The sequence below is a fragment of the Bos grunniens genome, chromosome 7 (assembly GCF_055505025.1).
Source record: "Bos grunniens cultivar Pamir isolate PY7600 chromosome 7, Bosgru_T2T1.0, whole genome shotgun sequence".
NCBI lineage: Eukaryota > Metazoa > Chordata > Mammalia > Artiodactyla > Bovidae > Bos > Bos grunniens.
The window spans coordinates 100,522,316-100,542,063 of NC_141171.1; the positions used below are offsets into that span (position 1 = coordinate 100,522,316).

General features: G+C 38.6%; 1 long non-coding RNA gene across 1 annotated transcript; it reads right to left on the reverse strand.

Moving 5' to 3' along the window:
• Positions 1–9,473: 9,473 nt before the first annotated feature.
• Positions 9,474–15,159, reverse strand: LOC147370035 (uncharacterized). Its single transcript, XR_015168339.1, has 2 exons — positions 15,022–15,159; positions 9,474–9,685 (listed from the first exon to the last, which is right to left on the reverse strand). It is a non-coding gene; the product is annotated as an uncharacterized LOC147370035 (long non-coding RNA).
• Positions 15,160–19,748: the final 4,589 nt, after the last annotated feature.

A 19,748-nucleotide genomic window follows, 5' to 3' on the forward strand; every position in this document is an offset into this window, starting at 1 on the left:
AATAGAGGCCAAGCTTCATTCTTCCGCATGGAATTTTTCAGTTTCCCCAACACCATTTATTGAACTATTCTTTCCCCACTGAATGTTCTTGGTTCTCTTGTCAAATATAAGTTGACTGTAAATGTGAGTTTATTCCAGGGCTCGCAATTCTGTTCCACTGGTCTCTGTGTCCTCTTTTCAGTTCAGTCGTGTCCAATTTGTGACTCCATGGACTGCAGAACGCCAGGCTTCCCTGTCCATCACCAAATTCCGGAATTTACTCAAACTCATGTCCATCGAGTCTGTGATGCCATCGAACCATTTCATCCTCTGTCACCCTCCTCTCCTCCCACCTTCAATCTTTCCCAGCATCAGGGTCTTTTCAAATAAGTCAGTTCTTTGCATCAGGTGGCCAAAGTATTGGAGTTTCAGCTTCAACATCAGTCCTTCCAATGAATAGTCAGGACTAATTTCCTTTAAGATGGACTGGTTGGATCTCCTTGCTGTCCAAGGGACTCTCAAGGCTCTTCTCCAACACCACAGCTCAAAAGCATCTATTATTCAGCACTCAGCTTTCTTTATGGTCCCATTCTCACATCCGTTCCTGACTACTGGAAAAACTACATCTTTGACTTGATGGACCTTTGTTGGCAAAGTAATGTCTTTGCCTTTTAATATGCTCTCTAGGTTGGTCATAGCTTTTCTTCCAAGGGGCAAGCGTCTTTTAATTTCATGGCTGCAGTCACCATCTGCAGTGACTTTGGAGCCCAAACACCCTTTTATGTCAGTACTATATTACTTTTATTACCATAGCTTGGTAGTATAGCTTGAATTCAGAAGTGTGATACCTCTGACTTTGCTTTTGTTTCTCAGGATTGCTTAGGGTATTTGGAGTCTTTTGTGGCCCAGGTCAATTTTAAGATTTTTTTTTTCATTGCTGAAATATTCCATTAGAATTCTATTTGGAACTGTTTTGAAACTATAGATATCTTTGAATATTTTGGGCATTTTAGCAAAATAAATTCTTCTGATCTGTGAACATGGAATATCATTGCATTCATTGTCTTTGTCTTATCATTTTCAGTGTACAGACCTTTCATCTTGTTTGTTTAATTTTTTTTATATTTTATAGTTTTTAATTCTGTGAATGGGATTTTTTAAAATCTTCTTTTTCAGATATTTCATTATTAGTATACAGAAATATAACATATTTATATGCTGATTTTGTGTACTGCAACTTAATTCATTGACTAGTTCTAATAATTTTTTTGGTGAAGATTTTAGGATTTTCTCCATATAATATCATATCATCTGCATACAAAGACAATTTAACTTCTTTTCCAGTTTGACTGCCCTTTATTTCCTTTTCTTGAGAATTTTTCTTTAGGATTTCCAGTACTGTTATGAGTGTTAGTGGTGAGAATGGGAACTCTGATCTTCAAAGAAAAGATTTCAACCTTTCACTGTTGAGTATGATATTTGCTGTGGGCTTGTCATATATGGCTCTTCTTAGGCTGATATGCGTTCCTTCTGTACCAATTTATGGAAAGTTTTTATCATGAGAAGATGTTGAAATTTGTCTTCTGCATCTATTGAGATGATCGTATGACTTCTCTCCTATTCTTTTTTTTTTTTTACAAGTTTTTTTTTTTTTTTTTTTTTATAACTTTAAAAATCATGTGTTCCCCATCCTGAACCCTCCTCCCTCCTCCCTCTCCACACCATCCCTCTGGGTCGTCCCAGCGCACCGGCCCCAATTTAAAGTGGTTCATCACAATTATTGATTTGTGCAACTTGAATCATACTTGCATCCTAGAAATGAATATCTCTTGATCCTGGCATATAATCTTTTTAATGTGCTGTTGAATTCAGTTTGCTTATATTTTCTTGAGAATTTTGGCATCTATATTCATTAGGGATACTGGCCCATAGTTTTCTTTTCATGTAGTGTCCTTACCTAGCTTTGGTATGAGTTTAATGCTGAGCTTATAAATGAGTTTAGGACTATTTCCTCCTGTTCAGTATTTTGGAAGAATCTGAGAAAGAGTATCATTAATTCTTGAATGTTTGGTGAAATTCACCATTAAAACAATTTGGACTTAAACATTCCTTTCTTTGTACATTTTAGATGACTAATTCAGTCTCCTTACTAGTTACTGATTGCTCAGATTTCTTCTTTTTAAATGATTTTCTATTGGTAGTTTGTGTATTTGTAGGAATGTATTCATTTATTCCGTTAATAAATTTTGGACACATAAGTGTTCACAACAGTTTTTTATGACCCTTTGCATTTTTATGGTATCAATTGTATTATCTCTCCTTTCATTTATTTTTATGTTTGTCTTTTCTTTTCTTAGACTAGATGAAGGTTTCTAAGTTTTGTTTCTCATTTACAGAAACCCAGCTCTTACCTTCATTGATATTTTCTATTGTCTTTTTGGTCTCTGTTTCATTGATTTATACTCTTATCTTTGTTATTTCCTTCCTTGAGCTAACTTTGAAATTTGTTTATTCTTCTTTCTCTAGTTCCTTGAGAAATAGTGTTAGGTTGTTCACTTGAGAAGAAAAAAGATCTTTCTTTTGTCTTAATGTAGGTCTTTATCTATATCTTGGAAAAAGCAAGAGAGTTCCAGAAAAACATCTATTTCTGCTTTATTGACTATGTCAAAGCCTTTGACTGTGTGGATCACAATACACTGTGGAAAATTCTGAAAGAGATGGGAATACAAGACCACCTGATCTGCCTCTTGAGAAATTTGTATGCAGGTCAGGAAGCAACAGTTAGAACTGGACATGGAACAACAGACTGGTTCCAAATAGATAAAGGAGTATGTCAAGGCTGTATATTCTCACCCTGTTTATTTAACTTATATGCAGAGTACATCATGAGAAATGCTGGACTGGAAGAAACACAAGCTGGAATCAAGATTGCCGGGAGAAATCTCACTAATCTCAGATATGCAGATGACACCACCCTTATGGTAGAAAGTGAAGAGGAACACAAAAGCCTCTTGATGAAAGTGAAAGTGGAGAGTGAAAAAGTTGGCTTAAAGCTCAACATTCAGAAAACGAAGATCATGGCATCTGGTCCCATCACTTTATGGCAAGTAGATGGGGAAATAGTGGAAACAGTGTCAGACTTTATTTTTGGGGCTCCAAAATCACTGCAGATGGTGATTGCAGCCATGAAATTAAAAGACACTTACTCCTTGAAAGAAAAGTTATGACCAACCTAGACAGCATATTGAAAAGCAAAGGCATTACTTTGCCAACAAAGTCTGTCTAGTCAAGGCTATGGTTTTTCCAGCAGTCATGTATGGATGTGAGAATTGGACTGTGAAGAAAGCTGAGCGCTGAAGAATTGATGCTTTTGAACTGTGGTGTTGGAGAAGACTCTTGAGAGTCCCTTGGACTGCAAGGAGATCCAGCCAGTCCATTCTAAAAGAGATCAGTCCTGGGTATTCATTGGAAGGAATTATGCTAAAGCTGAAACTCCAGTACTTTGGCCACCTCATGTAAAGAGTCGAGTTATTGGAAAAGACTCTGATGCTGGGAGGGATTAGGGGCAGGAGGAGAAGGGGACAACAGAGGATGAGATGGCTGGGTGGCATCACTGACTCAATGGACGTGAGTCTGAGTGAACTCCGGGAGTTGGTGATGGACAGGGAGGCCTGGTGTGCTGCGATTCATGGGGTAGCAAAGAGTCAGACACTACTGAGCGACTGAACTGAACTGAATTGAGGCCTTTATCATTCCAAACTTCCCTGTTAAAAGTGCTTTTGCAGCATTCCATAGATTTTGGTGTATTGTGTTGTAATTTTCACATTTGTTTCAAGATTTTTTTGTTTCTTTTTAATTTTTTCTTTGAGTTGTTTAGGAGTGTGCTCTTTAGTTTTCACATATTTATTATTTTTCCTGTTTTTTTTTCCTTATAATTGATTTATAGTTTCATACCATTGTGTTAATGAAAACTACCTTGTAGAATTTCAATATTCTTAAATTTCTAAGGCTTGTTTTATAATCCATCAAATGGTTTGCCCTGGAGAGTGTTCCGTATAAGCTTGAGAAGAATGTGCTAGGTTCAGGTAGTCTATATATTTAGACTAAAATAAATAGTTCAAGACAAAACTATTGAAATTCTATCTAGATGATCTGTCAATTGTTGAAGTCTCCTACTATGATTATATTGTATGTTTCTCCCTGCAGATATGTTACTATTGCTTAATATATGTAAGTGCTCTGACATTTAGTGAGTATATATTGATTTGATTCCTGGGTCAGGAAATGGCAACCCACTCCAATCCCTAGAGAAGAAAATGGAAACCCACTCCAATATTCTTGGTTGGCAAATCCCATAGACACAGGAGCCAGGTAGGCTACAATCCATGAGGTCACAACGAGTCAGACACAATTGAGCAACCAAGCACAAACACACACACTGTCAAGGATATGCTAATACCATTGTATTGTTTTCTCCAACTCCTCCAAATTTGAGTTTTTCACCCTGGTGGTCTTTTGGAACTTCACTGGAAACTTAGACTTCCATAAAGGCTCTGTCACTTATAGATGATTGTCTAAGACAAGATCTTCAAGGGGCTTTGGATCTGTGGCTGAGAGAGTCTGAAAATTGTTCCCAGGCCACTACGAGGTTTTCACCTTACACATGAGAGGGCAAGACTTCTCCCAGTCCCTTGGCCTAGGATGCTGGATCCCACAGCTCTTACAAAGGCGCTTTTGTCCGTGGATGGGTGCCAAAATGGTGGAGGACGGGAATGAGGAGCATATTAGTCCATCACGATACTAATATCAATCCCCTGCACTATTTTTCAAAGATATCCGAGACATATACTAGGTATTTTGGTGGTGGTTTAGTCACTAAGTCGTGTCCGACTCTTGTGACCCCATGGACTGTAGTCCGCCAGGCTCCTCTGTCCATGGGATTCTCCAAGCAAGAATACTGGAGTGGGTTGCCATTCCCTTCTCCAGGGGATCTTCCTGACCCAGGAATCAAACCCAGGTCTCCTGCGTTACAGGCAGATTTTTTTTACCAACTGAGCTACAAGGGAAGCCCATTAGGTACTTTAAAGAAAACAAGTAGACTTTTCTGGAGCAATATTAGATTTATAGCAAAACTATGTGGAAAGCTCAGACAGTTCCCACTTATCACCTACTCTGAGCTCATACTATGTCCTCCACCATCTACATCCTGGGCCAGTGTGATACATTTGTTATAGTTGGACAGTTTTCAAAGTAAGATAGATTTCCATCTTAAGTCTTTTAAAATTTTCTGTGGATGATTAAAACTTGTAAGATTAAAAAAAAAGTATAACAACAATTTCAAATGAGACAAATAAAGAACATATCCTTGCGGTTCTTAGAAGATATTATCTAGACATCACTATACAATCGAATGTTCAGTAATGATGAAAATGTTCTCTATCAGCGCTGTTCAGCATTGTAGTTGCAATCCACATGTGACTATTAGCATTTAAAATGTCAGAGTCACTAAGGAACTGAATTTTAAATTCCCATTGATTGAAATTTAACTGTGTGTTATCACACATGTAGCTAGTATCTACTGTATTTGACAGTATGGGTCCAGGGGTGATTCCTGGAATCAATTACTATTTGGAGGCTGTGGGATATTTAATTTACTTTTAAATATGCTTTTTATAACATCAACATCAAAAAAGGAAATATGATGAATGGATAATAAGTATACTTGTGATGTCTTTATGATGTGTCAGTTTGACTAATGTGAGCTACAGTACCCAGAATTCTCCTTCTAGAATGATTTCAATGAGAGTATGCTAAAGGATATATTTTCTGTTAACAGTTGTAGAATATAAGAGATGGCATCCATTTGTAACATACACATACCTTCTTTTAGTTACTCAGTTAAACTTAATCTAGATGCTTCTGTGAAGGAATTTTGCAGATGAAATTAAAGCTTCTAGTCAGTTAACTAATTTAATCAAGAGAAGGATTAACTTAATTAACTTAATCTAAGCCCCTTTAAAAAGAAAGCTTAGTCCTTTCCTAAGTTCACAGATTTCAACCAGCAGCTGGGTTTTCAGTAACTCTCCAATTCTCCAGGATCTTGCTTCCTGTGTGTTTGTCCATGCTTGTGGAGTTCTAGCCTGTTCCTTCTCTTCCTTTCCTGACTACCTGCTCCACAGTCTTCAGACTTGCTTAGCCAAATACCCTGAATGATTTGTAAGGCAATTTGCTGCAATGAATCATAATGGATAGATGATAGATAGTCTGCTCCTGGTTCTGATTCCTTGTTTAAAGCCTGACTGATAACACACTCAAATTTCCTGCCCTTATGGGGATGGTGGGGAATGGGAAGAAAAATGACAGGAGAGATGAAATATGACAGAACTAAGAGCATCTACCGTCACTGAAGTCTAGGTGCAAAGTGGACAAAGCAGAGGGGAAAGGATCTTTCTTCTCTTTCACATAATTCACTCAGTAAAATTTGCATATGGGTTTTGAGAACCAAGCTCTTGGTTACCTGACATTTATAAAGATTGTATATTTTTTATAAAATATTGTAGTGTCTATCAGAAAGAATGCAAGGGAGACTGTAACTCCTCATCAGTAATTGCCATTTTACATCGTAAATAGCAACAAACTCATTAAACGCTCTACTCTTTGCTTACCTGATGTTTATGTGAATTAAAAGTATAACATATTAAGTATTGCCATCTTTACAGACTAGGAAAAACTTTGCCACTTAAAGAATAAAATCAGTACAGCTTCTAGGAAAAATAAGCGGTTGAACCAAATGCTGACACATTGCCTTAAAGAAGGAGTAATTTCTCAATTTATTTATTCTTTTATTTTTGTCCCTGCCACACAGAATGTGGGATCTTAGTTCCCTGACTCAAGATCGAACCCGTGCTCCCTGCATTGGAAGCACGGAGTCTTAACCACTGAACCACCAGGGAAGTCCCTCACCAGCTTAAATGCACAATATAAGTGACAAACCAGTTATTATTTTTTTTCCCTAAAACTCATAGGATGATGGTACTACAGAAGTTAGATGTTTATTGGTTTTCCCTGGTGGCTCAGAGGTTAAAGCATCTGCCTGCAATGCGGGAGACCTGAGTTCGATCCCTGGGTCAGGAAGATCCCCTGGAGAAGGTAATGGCAACCCACTCCAGTATTCTTGCCTGGAGAATCCCATGGATGGAGGATCTTGGTGGGCTACAGTCCACGGGGATGCAAAGAGTTAGACACGACTGAGCGACTTCACTCACTCACTCACTCATAGGATGACTGTACTACAAAAGTTAGATGCTTGTTTAGTTAAATGAAATAAAAAGAGCTAAACTTAATGTCCATTTCTGTGATATAGCAATATATCAAGCAAAATACCAGGTAGAGATATACTTTCAATTGTCTCCACTTAAACTTTCTGAAATATCAGTGATGATCCCATGATGGCATGGGGTAGGGGAGGAAGTCTTAGGGTAACAGTGTATTTGACCAAGATCAAGAGAGCTAGTTCTGAGGCAGGGTTGGTAGTCAGAGCAAAAGTATAAAAGTGAAACAATTAAAATAGATGAAATTTGGTGTTATGAGGGAATATGTAATTAAAGAAGCAAAGGCGAGCACTCACGGAGAGTCTTGTTTTGCATGTTTGCTGGTGAGAGTATAAATTAACCATATCTTCTTTGGAATTAAGTCTGATAAATTTAGTTGACAGATATACTCATTAGTTACATATATTCACTTAATGAAATAATTAGGAATGAAAGCAAAGGGCTAGAAGCAACCTAAGTTACCCAATTTATCCATTCATATGGGACCAGTTGGAAAAATCATGATATAATGATACAAACTATTATACCATTTTAAAAGGTATGAGGTTATTTTGTATATAGTGACACAATTAATTTTAAGGTACATTATTAAGTGAAGACAGAAAGTGTTTGTGGGAGGCTATTACTGTGTGTGTTCATGCTCAGTCCCTCATTCGTGTTCGATTCTTTGCAACCCTATGGACTATAGCCCACCAGGCTCCTCTGTCCATGGAATTCTCCAGGTGAGAATACTGAAGCAGGCTGCCATTTCTCTTCCAGGGGATCTCCTGACCCAGGGATCCAACCCTTGAACCCTTGTTGCCTGCATCTCCTGCATTGCAGACAGATTCCTTACCACTAAGCCACCAGGGAAGCCCTATTATTGTGTGCATGTGTGCTAAGTTGTGTAACAAGGTGATATTTGCACATGCATAGACTATTCTTGAAGGATAATTACTTTAATACAAGTAGTTATGAAAGAGGAGGGGTTAGGAGACAGGATAGGGAGAGGTACATTTTACTGCTGCTAAGTCACTTCAGTCGTGTCCCACTCTGTGCGACCCCATAGACGGCAGCCCACCAGGCTCCCCTGTCCCTGGGATTTTCCAGGCAAGAACACTGGAGTGGGTTGCCATTTCCTTCTCCAATACATGAAAGTGAAAAGTGAAAGTGAAGTCGCTCAGTCGTGTCCGACCCTTAGCATGGACTGCAGCCTACCAGGCTCTTCTGTCCACGGGATTTTCCAGGCAAGAGTACTGGAGTGGGGTGCCATTGCCTTCTCCAAACATTTTACTAGACCTGTATAATTTTTAAATTTTTCATTTAATATTTTTTTTTGTATCACCTTGGGCACGGAAGGGAGGCTTCCCAGGTAGCTCAAACAGAAAATAATCTGAAATGCAGGAGACCTGGGTTCAATCCCTGGGTCAGGAAGATATCCTAGGGAAGGAAATGGCAACCCATTCCAGTATTCTTGCCTGGAGAATGCCATGAACAGAGGAGCCTGGGTGGCTACAGTCTATGGGGTCGCAAAGAGTTGGACACGACTGAACAACTAACACTTTCACCTTGGCATGATAGAGAACTTTATTTTTTATTTAATTTGGCTTTGCTCTGCAGCATGTGATATCTTAGTTCCCAGACCATGGATTGAACTTGCAGCCCCTGCAGCCAAAGCACAGCATCTTAACCACAGGACTGCCAGGGAAGTTCCCCATTCAGTATAGTTTTGATTTTGTGTTATGTGTGTGTCTGTGTCTCTGTGTGTGTCTGTGTGTGTGCATTACATTTTGGAAATATTTTAGATAATTTAAAAAAATCATACAATAGCCATTTGAACATAATGTTCAGGGTGGAATTCCATCTGGGTGTATAAACCGAAGGATTCTTGGTATTCGCAGAGGGGCAAATCTTAATCCTGGAAAATTTGTGACTACCGGTGATTCTGCTAATGGGTGTGAGGCCTCAAGATGAGGGTTTGGGATATTTTCCTCTCTTTGGTGAGGATAACCAAAATATTACTGAAAGCCTGCTTGTCTATCCTGATTCCTGCAGTCAAAGGTTTGCTTCACTGACAACGGAGATTTAAAGAAAAGTAACAAGAGAAAGCAAGCTCCGAGTGATGCGGCCTTGTTGCCAGCTCGCTGTGCTATTTGGTCATGCTGGGCTCTGTGAGCAATAAGAAAGGGTTCCACGTTGGCTTTATTCCGCCTGTTATCAGCCTCCAAACAACACTGAGCAGTGGGTGATGGGGCGATCGTCACCCCTTGTCACCCATGAGAAAGCTGGAAGTTTAATCTCCTCTCTTCCACGAAGCACTCAAGCATCTTGTTCTGCAGGCAGCTTGATTTCCCCTTCCCTCTCTCAGCATGGCTCTCTCATTCAGTCCACAGGCACTGTGTATCAAAAACCAGAAAAAGAATCATTCTGAGAGTCTGAGCTTCTTACTTTTGTTATTCAATTTCCTAAGTTGTATATGTAGGTGTGTTGGCTGTTTTATACTACATTCAATCCCCTATGATTAAAGGGATTTTTATTAATCTGTGAGAGGAAATATAAATAGCACTTTTTCAGAGTTCACCTATTACGTTAACCAAAGAAATTAACTTAGGAGGCCCGGTAAAGTTTAAACAATCCACGATATATTTATAAATCATTTTGCTTATGTTTTTTTGGAAACATTTTCTCTTTTACTTATTTTTCTTTCTTTACACAGGCATCAGTAAGAACATCCAACCTCTATTCTGTATGTTCCTTTTTAAGAACCACAAAAAATATTTTCAAGTCTCTAGAGATAGTTAAGGTTGAGATTACAATTCTTTTTTCCATAGTCACAAACATCCCTCACTGGAATCTCACTTATACTTGGCAGGGGGAAAATAAGCTATTATAAGTAAATGTCATCTGTTATGGTTATTGTTTAGTCACTAACTTGTGTCAGACTCTGTGACCCCTGGACCGTAACCCACCAGGCTGTCCATGGGTTTTCCCAGGCAAGAATACTGGAGTGGGTTACCATCTTCTCCTTCTGCTGGGAATATTCCTGACCCAGAGATCGAACCTGAGTCTCCTGAATTGACGGGCAGATTCTTGACCACTGAGCCACCAGGGAAGCGACAAATGTCATTAGCTAGCCCAGTATTTCCTGAAAGCTTTGGAATTAGCCTCATCTGTGACATTCCAAAGGAGAAGGCAACAGCACCCCGCTCCAGTACTCCTGCCTGGAAAATCCCATGGATGGAGGAGCCTGGTGGGCTGCAGTCCATGGGGTCACTAAGAGTCGGACACGACTGAGCGACTTCACTTTCACTTTTCATTTTCATGTATTGGAGAAGGAAATGGCAACCCACTCCAGTGTTCTTGCCTGGAGAATCCCAGGGACGGCGGAGCCTGGTGGGCTGCTGTCTATGGGGTCGCACAGAGTCGGACACGACTGAAGCGACTTAGCAGCAGCAGCAGCAGCAGCAGCAGCTATATTCCAAAACACATGACGATGTGAGATGTACAACACATGAGTCCTGAAAGGATTGTCTCCTAAGCACTTTGTAGGCTGAGAATGCACAGCACATGTCCAGGTTACCCTCTGCTCTATGACAATGATCGTTTAGGCCCTTCCAGACCAGAGCCTAAGGGCTTAACCGTTCCCTGTATCATTCTCTTATTTCAACCTCCACTAGATTGTTATATGACTTAGAACCATCTCTGCTCCTTACTTCATTTTTTTTTTTAATGCTTCTTACTTCTTAATCAAACCTTTTATAACAGTTCTAAGTCATAGAAGCTTCCTTTCATTCTTAGTTCTTTGAACTTAAGCTTACTGCCTGTGTCACAAAAGTTAGCAACTCATCAGTTCAGTTCAGTCTCTCAGTCGTGTCTGACTCTTTGGGACCCCATGGACTGCATCACTCCAGGCCTCCCTGTCCATCATCAACACCCGAAGTTTACTCAAACTCATGTCTGTTGAGTCAGTGATGCCATCCAACCATCTCATCCTCTGTTGTCCCCTTCTCTTCCTGCCTTCAATCTTTCCCAGCATCAGAGAGTCTTTTCCAATGAGTCAGTTCTTCACATCAGATGGCAAAAGTATTGGCCAAAGATGTAGCTTCAGCATCAGTCCTTACAATGAATATTCAGAATTGACTGGTTGGATCTCCTTGCAGTCCAAAGGACTCTCAAGAGTCTTCTCCAACACCACAGTTCAAAAGAATCAATTCTTCTGCGCTCAGCTTTCTTTATGGTCTAACTCTGACATCCATACATGACTATTGGAAAAAACATGACTTTGACTAGATGGACTTTTGTCAGCAAATAATGTCTCTGCTTTTAAATATGCTGTCCAGGTTAGTCATAACATTTCTTCCAAAGAGCAAATGTCTTTTAATTTCATGGCTGCAGTCACCATCTGCAGTGATTTTGGAGCCCAATAAAATAAAATCTATCACTATTTCCATTGTTTCCCCATCTATTTGCCCTGAAGTGATGGGATCAGATGCCATGATCTTTGTTTTTTGAATGTTGAATTTTAAGCCATGATTTTCACTCTCCTCTTTACTTTCATCAAGAGGCTCTTCAGTTACTCTTTGCTGTATCCCATAAGGGTGGTGTCATCTAAATATCTGAGGTTATTGCTATTTCTCCCAGCAATCCTGATTCCAGCTTGTGCTTCCAGCCCAGTGCTTCTCATGATGTACTCTGCATATAAGTTAAATAAGCAGGGTGACAGTATACAGCCTTGACCTACTGCTTTCCCAATTTGGAAGCAGTCCTTTGTTCCATGTCCAGTTCTAACTGTTGCTTCTTGACCTGCATACAGATTTCTCAGGAAGCAGGTCAGGTAGTCTGGTATTCCCATCTCTTGAAGAATTTTCCACGGTTTGTTGTGATCCACGTAGTCAAAGGCTTTGGCATAGTCAATAAAGCAGAAGTAGATGTTTTTCAGGAATGCTCTTGCTTTATCTATGATCCAACTGATTTGGTAATCTAATCTCTGGTTCTGCTGCCTGTTCTAAATCCAGCTTGAACATCTGGAAGTTCTTGAGTCACATACTGCTGAAGCCTCACTCGGAGAATTTTAAGCATTACTTTGCTAGTATGTGAGATAAGTACAATTGTGCAGTAGTTTGAACATTTATTGGCATTACCTTCCTTTGGGATTGGAATGAAAACTGATCTTTTCCAGTCCTGTAGCCACTGCTGAGTTTTCAAAATTTGCTGACATACTGAATGCAGCACTTCCATAGCATCATCTTTAGGACTTGAAATAGCTCAACTGGAATTCCATCATCTCCTCTAGCTTTGTTTGTAGTGATGCTTCCTAAGGCCCACTTGACTTCAGACTCTGGGATATCTGGCTCTGAGTGAGCACACCACTGTGATTATCTGGGTCATCAAGATCTTCTTTGTACAGTTCTTCTGTGAATTCTTCCCATCTCTTCTTGATCTTCTGCTTCTTCCTGTCCTTTATTGTGTCCATCTTTGCATGAAATGTTCCCTTGGTGTCTCTAATTTTCTGAAGAGAACTCTAGTCTTTTCCATTCTTTGCTTTCCTCTGTTTCTTTGCACTAATCACTGAGGAAGGCTATCATATCTCTCTTTGCTATTCTTTGGAACTCTGCATTCAGATGAATATAGCTTTCCTTTTCTCCTTTGCCTTTAGCTTCTCTTTTTTTCTCAGCTATTTGTAAGACCTCCTCAGACAACCATTTTGCCTTTTTGCATTTCTTTTCCTTGGTGATGGTCTTGACAACTGCCTCCTGTACCATTTCATGAACCTCTGTCCTTAGTTCTTCAGGCACTCTGTCTATTAGATCTAATCCCTTGAATCTGTTTGCCACTTCCACTGTATAATCATAAAGAATTTGATTTAAGTCATACCTGAATGGTCTAGTGGTTTTCCCTATGTTCTTCAATTAAGTTTGAAATTGGCAGTGAGTTCATGATCAGAGTCACTGTCAGTTCGAGGTCTTGTTTTTGCTGACTCTTTACAGTTTCTCCATATTCGATTGCAAAGAATATAATCAATCTTATTCTGGTGTTGACCATCTTGTGATGTCCATATGTAGAGTGGTCTCTTGTTTTGTTGGAAGAGAGTGTTTGCTATGAACAGTGTGTTCCCTTGGGAAAACTGTGTTAGCTTTTGCCTTGCTTCATTTTTTAATCTAAGGCCAGACTTGCCTGTTACTTCAGGTATCTCTGGACTTCCTAATTTTGCATTCTAGTCCTCTATGATGAAAATGACATCTAGTAGTTAGCACTCAAAAGTACTGTTAATTTTGTGAATTCTTATTGTTTTCAAGTTGCTGCTATTCTTGGGGGTGGAGCTCATAACTTTGGTTGTATTGTATTCATCTATCCCGAGCTCAGTGCTGGTCTTAGAAAAACTCAATCAAGGCTTGTTCATTAACGGTAGTAGAGTGATTGAAGATGCAGTGACTTCATTCAGTAATACCTAAATGGAGCAAGGCTCAAACCCTCTTTAAAACATTCAATTTGAGTCATTAACTTAAATAAATTATCTCCTGACCTTCCTGTGAACCTTGTATCAAATATCTATTTTTGACAATAGTGACAGATGAGGTTGTGGGAAAAATGGCTTTGTGCTCAGTTGTTCTGGGAAATGTTTATCATTTTTATATAATAAAATTCACTTTTCAGTGAACAACAGACATTTAAAAGAAAACATCTGCCAAAAGATTGTTTACACAAAATTGTTTTTTCCCCAAGAGAAGCTGATGTTCAGTTGGAAACTCACATGTTTCACTTGGTCCCCATAGGCAACATTTCACCTAAATATATTTATTTGCTTCTTCCAAATGGATAAGCTGAACTCATAGTCTTTGCAGAAAGTGTAATATTTCAGGTGGATAGTTCTCTTTCTGCTCCTATGCTGGTATTTTACATTACAAAGAGGAAAATGTGTCCCAAACATTTTTTTTAAAGTATTCTTAGTATTTGTAGAAATATGTTGCTCCCACTTTATTTAAATGACTGCTGCCAAAAACATTGTAGATACATGGGCTTCAATAGTAAATGTAAGAAGCAACAATACTAAATTGATTTTATAATGTGCTGATTTGGATAGCCTGTGAATTATACATTCTCTTAGCAACTTCTATTTCTAACTCTGTTCCATTCATAAGATGTGCACTAATTATTTTTTCTGCATGTTTAATTATTTAATGAATATTTTCCTTTCTAAGCTCCATGGAGGCATGATCCATATTTGTTTTTGTACATCTGTATCCTCAGGGCTTAGTACTTGCAAATAATAGGTGCTACATTTATATTTATCCAAAAATTAGTGAACAAATAATGAAAAAAAAGGCACAGTATATTTCCTTGGAACTCACAAATTAGGATCCCTTCAGTTCAGTTCAGTCACTCAGTTGTGTCCTACTCTTTAAGAACTTCTAATTCCACTTGAGATAGACTATCATATATTAAATTTACTCTCCAATTAAAAAAGCTACAAAATATGGACAAAATATAGCTAGCAGTTCTTTGTACTGATTGGACAGCACACAATGCAAGGAATTTCATTCTCTCTTGCTGTCTTTTTAAAGAGGTTACCAAACTGTAAGTCAGGAAAATAAAGCCCAATCAAGAAACAGCAGGAGAAGAAAGAAATTTCTGTATGGGTTGGCAAAGCTACTGGGATTTAGGGTTAGAATTCTGAGAAGGGGAAAGATGCAGAGAAGGAACACCAAAAACCAAAAATCTGGATAAAACTCACCTTGGCTGCTGGGTCAACTTCGACACTTCACATACATCAAACACATCTCTGGAGGGCATAGCATAGAAAAGTGCTGAGTGTCTAAAAACAGCAATGTCTCAGAGTGTTGAGATGTTGAAGTTCCAACTCAGAGTAGAGAAAGCTTTGTGGACACAACTGGCTTTCATATGAGACTCCAGGGAGGCCCTACCCTACGCAAGGGGGAATTCCTTCAAGATAAGAGCCACACTTTAGAAATAAGAACAAAGCTCATCTAGACCCACTGTAACAAAACCTATAACCAAAGCTATAACAGAATCAGGATGAACTACCAGTAATTTTACTGCATGAACAGATTTTTGATATTCCTAAGTGTTGATATGATCTTTTTGAATTCCAGTATCAGGTTATCTTTAAGGGGCAAAATATAAAGTTGTGAAACATGAAAACAAGCAGTAAAGTAGTTGATAAAAAGTAAAAAAGGAAAGAGGGGAAGACCCTGAGATGGTCTATATTTAGAATTATAGATAAAGCCTCAAAATTACTCTGAGTGATACACTTAAGACCGAAGAATTCAAAGGAGAACCTAATTCTGTCATAAAAAATGAATGGACACTTCAGAGCTACAAAATGCAATTAAGAACTCAATGGATAGGTTCACTGGTAACCTAGGTGGAGCAGCAAGCATCATTGGTAATTTCCAAGACAGGCAAGTAGAAGATATGCAAACTCTTCAGGTCAAAGAGGCAGTAAACAAAGTATGGAAAAGGGCAGATTGGAAGAGAAATATATGACTTTGTCAAAAGATATAATATATATGTCTAAAAATCAAACATGTAGAGAAACTATAAAAATTATGCAGATCCAAAAGCATGTACAATAAAGTCCATAGTATCTTTACTCAAAATAGTGCTAAGCTATAAAACATATGAGTTTATCAACATACAATGTGTAAACAAAATGTACTCATTCCTAAGATGAAATATTACTCTGAAAAAAAAAAAAAGAAATATTACTCTGCTATAAAAATGTGGACTGCAGTGCACTAAACAGTCTTAATGGATCTCAAAAATACTACCTTCATCAAAAGAAACTATACTCAAATGAGTATGTACTTTATAATTTGATTAATAAAAATAAAAATCAATGCAAGTTAATCTGTGGTTATAGAAGTCAAAGTAATCCTTACTTCTGAGGGAGTGCTGAATGAGAAAGGGCTCTAGGGAACAATCTAAGAAAATGTAAAACAACATTTGTTTTGACCTGGAGTGTGTTTTCTTCTAATCTTATTGTCTTTAAATGCTTCATTTTAAAATGCTGCTGCTAAGTCGCTTCAGTTGTGTCCGACTCTGTGCAGCCCCATAGACGGTGGCCCACCAGGCTCCCCCGTCCCTGGGATTCTCCAGGCAAGAACGCTGGAGTGGGTTGCCATTTCCTTCTCCAATGCATGAAAGTGAAAAGTGAAAGTGAAGACGCTCAGTCGTGTCCGACTCTTAGCGACCCCATGGACTGCAGCCTACCAGGCTCTTCCATCCATGGGATTTTCCAGGCAAGAGTACTGGAGTGGGGTGCCATTGCCTTCTCCAAGTGAGGGCTGAGAGGTCATAAAATAATTTCAGAGCTAGATGGATGCTATGAAAAATTAAGGCATGGGAGACTAAATAGGAGGCCAGGAAGGCTTCTTCTGAGATAGTGACATGTGAACAAGATCTAAATGACAAGGAAATAGGAAATATTTTGATTTCAGGGTCAGAACAGAAATGAAGACCACTGTGGTTGGTGCTGAGAGAATGAGGAGGAGGAGGTACATGAAGTCAGAGAGAGATGCAGGGACAAGATCACATAAGACTCACAGGCTACCTCAAGTGGGGAAGCCACTAGTATGCTTTAGGCTAGAGTGATTATGATCTGATTCACATTTGACAAGCCTGACAGAGGTGGAGAGTAGATTACAGGGTGACCTGAGTGGATGCAGGAGTATCAGTTAAGAGACTATTGCCAAAACTCAGATCAGATGACAGATGACTCAGTATCTTTGAAGAAGTAGGCTGATAGATTAGATTTGGGAATAAAGAGGGGGAGAATTTTATGATGTTCCCTAGATTTTTGGCTTGAGCAACTGAGTGAATAATGGTGCCATTTGCTGAGACGAGGAAAGGCATGGAAGGACTGGGTAGGGAAATCAAGAGCTTAAAGTACGGTAAGTAAACACTAACAAAAAGCTTCATGATATTCAAAATTAAGTGACCTGCCTAAAGAGCACTCTTAAATCATATTGTTTTTCAGCACTGCGTTGAACTTCCACCACTTGAGAAAATGGCTGTACAATAAATTTAAAATTATTTATAAGATGAGAAAATAACAAATTTCTCTTAATATTCGCCACAAAGACTACCCCTAAAAATGTTTCTTAAACTGACATAGCCTTCCTGCAACTAACAGAATTCCGCCAGCACATAAATATATGTGTGATGAAGAACAGAGACACAAGGGAAAATGTAGCTCTTCTAATAAATCTAAATTTCAGTTATGTGGTTGATTTTACTTCATGAAAAAATAAGCTTCTAAAAACTGCACTCCCAGTGTCAATTAACCATGTATAACAGTTCAAGAGAAATATGAGAAGTATTTCAGTTGCACAGAGTTTTTCTGTGAGAGCAAAGTATACTTTTCTCCTGAGCTTCTCTAGATTTCCTATAAGGTTGACATAATATATTCCCAAGAGCTTTCCTCCCACATTGGTATCACATGACCAAAGGTAACTACTACTAACCTACTTTCACGGTTATAATCACTAAGAAATAATCACAAGCCAACATTTCAACACTACCATGTGTATATAAGAGCATATGGAGTAACAGACTCAAAGTCACAAAGGAAGCTATGTTACCTGTGTAATATCTAAGGGCACTCGTCAGAGGCACTTATTAAGACTCTCTACCTTTTCAAAAGTAATGAGCCAGAAACAGCAAAAATCATAACGGATTTTTTCTTCTTTTCAATATTATTCAGGACTTCTCAACCCCTGTCCTTCTGTTGCTCCAGAAAATGATTAAAATGCTATGGATAAATAATTAAAAATAACTACAAATATCTATGGATAAATAAGTAAACTAAAAAAAAATCAATATATTTTATAGATATTAATGGCTATTTACTCCCTAGGAATATTACATTGTTGGGGACATTTTGCAGGGGCAGTATGTAAAAGTAACTTTATTTTTACTTGGGAAGCAAAACCAATAAGTTCCAGTTCCAGCCTCACTGGTGACAACACAAACAGAAGGGAAAGCACTGGGTGCTGTGTTTCAGGAATGCTGTCCTCCAGTGAGGTGGGTGAGGCAGGGATAAGCAGGGAGATAGGAGAGGTCAGGCAATTACAGTGAGTTAAGGCAGGTTGTTTCTGAGGAATCTCTGAGGGCTTAAGATATGAGATTAAAAAACTGAACAAACCCAGCCTTGAACAGTCACATGATCCTTTGTGTAAAGAATATGCAGATATGCAGATCCCCTCTTCTCTAAAATAGTTACACTGCTGGGTTGTCATGGTGTTACCCACTTTTTTACTAGAAGACATCTTGCCCCTATTTCCTCATCTGTTGCTTCTTCCTTATTTACTCATCCATTTATTTTTTCTTTCAAAAGTTAAAGTTTCAAAAAACTAAAAACTGAAAAATTACAGGGTAGTACAAGGTTTCAGGCAAAGGCCTGGAATCTCCAATTCTAACACATCTCCAAGTTGAATCTTCTAGAGGATTTCCATACAGTACACTGAGAAAACAGCTATTCCTTTTATATATATATATATATAATACATACAATGATTAGATTGTCAATTTTTTTCTCTTCTGTTTTGGCTTACAACTAAAATTTAGAACATATTCTTGCAAAATTCAGACTTAAACTAAAGAAAATATCCCTGTAGCTCAAATGGTAAAGAATCTGCCTGCAACACAGGAGACCAGGCTTCAATCCCTGGGTTTGAAGATCCTCTGGAGAAAAGAATGGCAATCCACTCCAGTATTCTTGCCTAGAGAACCCCACAGAGAAGCCTGGAGGGCTACAGTTTCTGGGGTAACAAAGAGTTGGACACGACTGAGTGACTAACACACACAGGGTAAACCACAAGGCCACTCAGGTATGACCAAAATCAAATCTGTTATGACCATATAGTGAAAGTGACAAATAGATTCAAAGGATTACATCTGATAGAGTGCTGAAAAACTATGGACAGAGGTGTGTAACATTATACAGGAGTCAGTGATAAAAACCATCCCCAACAGGAAAAAGAAAGGCAAAATGGTTGTCTGAGGAAGCCTTACAAATAACTGAGGAAAAAGAGAAGCAAAAGGCAAAGGAGAAAAGAAAAGATACACCCTCCTGAATGCGAGGTTCTAGAGAACAAGAGAAGAGATAAGAAGCCTTCATATGTGAACAATGTAAAGAAATAGAGGAAAACAATATGATAGGAAAGACTAGAGATCTCTTCAGGAAAATTAGAGATACCAGGGAATATTTCTTGCAAAGATGGGCATGATAAAAGACAGAAGCAGTATGGACTTTTGAAGCAGAAGATATTAAGAAGAGGTGGAAAGAATACACAGAACTGTACAAAAAAGATCTTAATGACCCAGATAACCACGATGGTGTGATCACTCCAGACATCCTGGAGTGTGAAGTCAAGTGTGCTTTAGGAAGCATTACTATGAACAAAGCTAGTGGAAGTGATGGAATTCCAGCTGAGATAT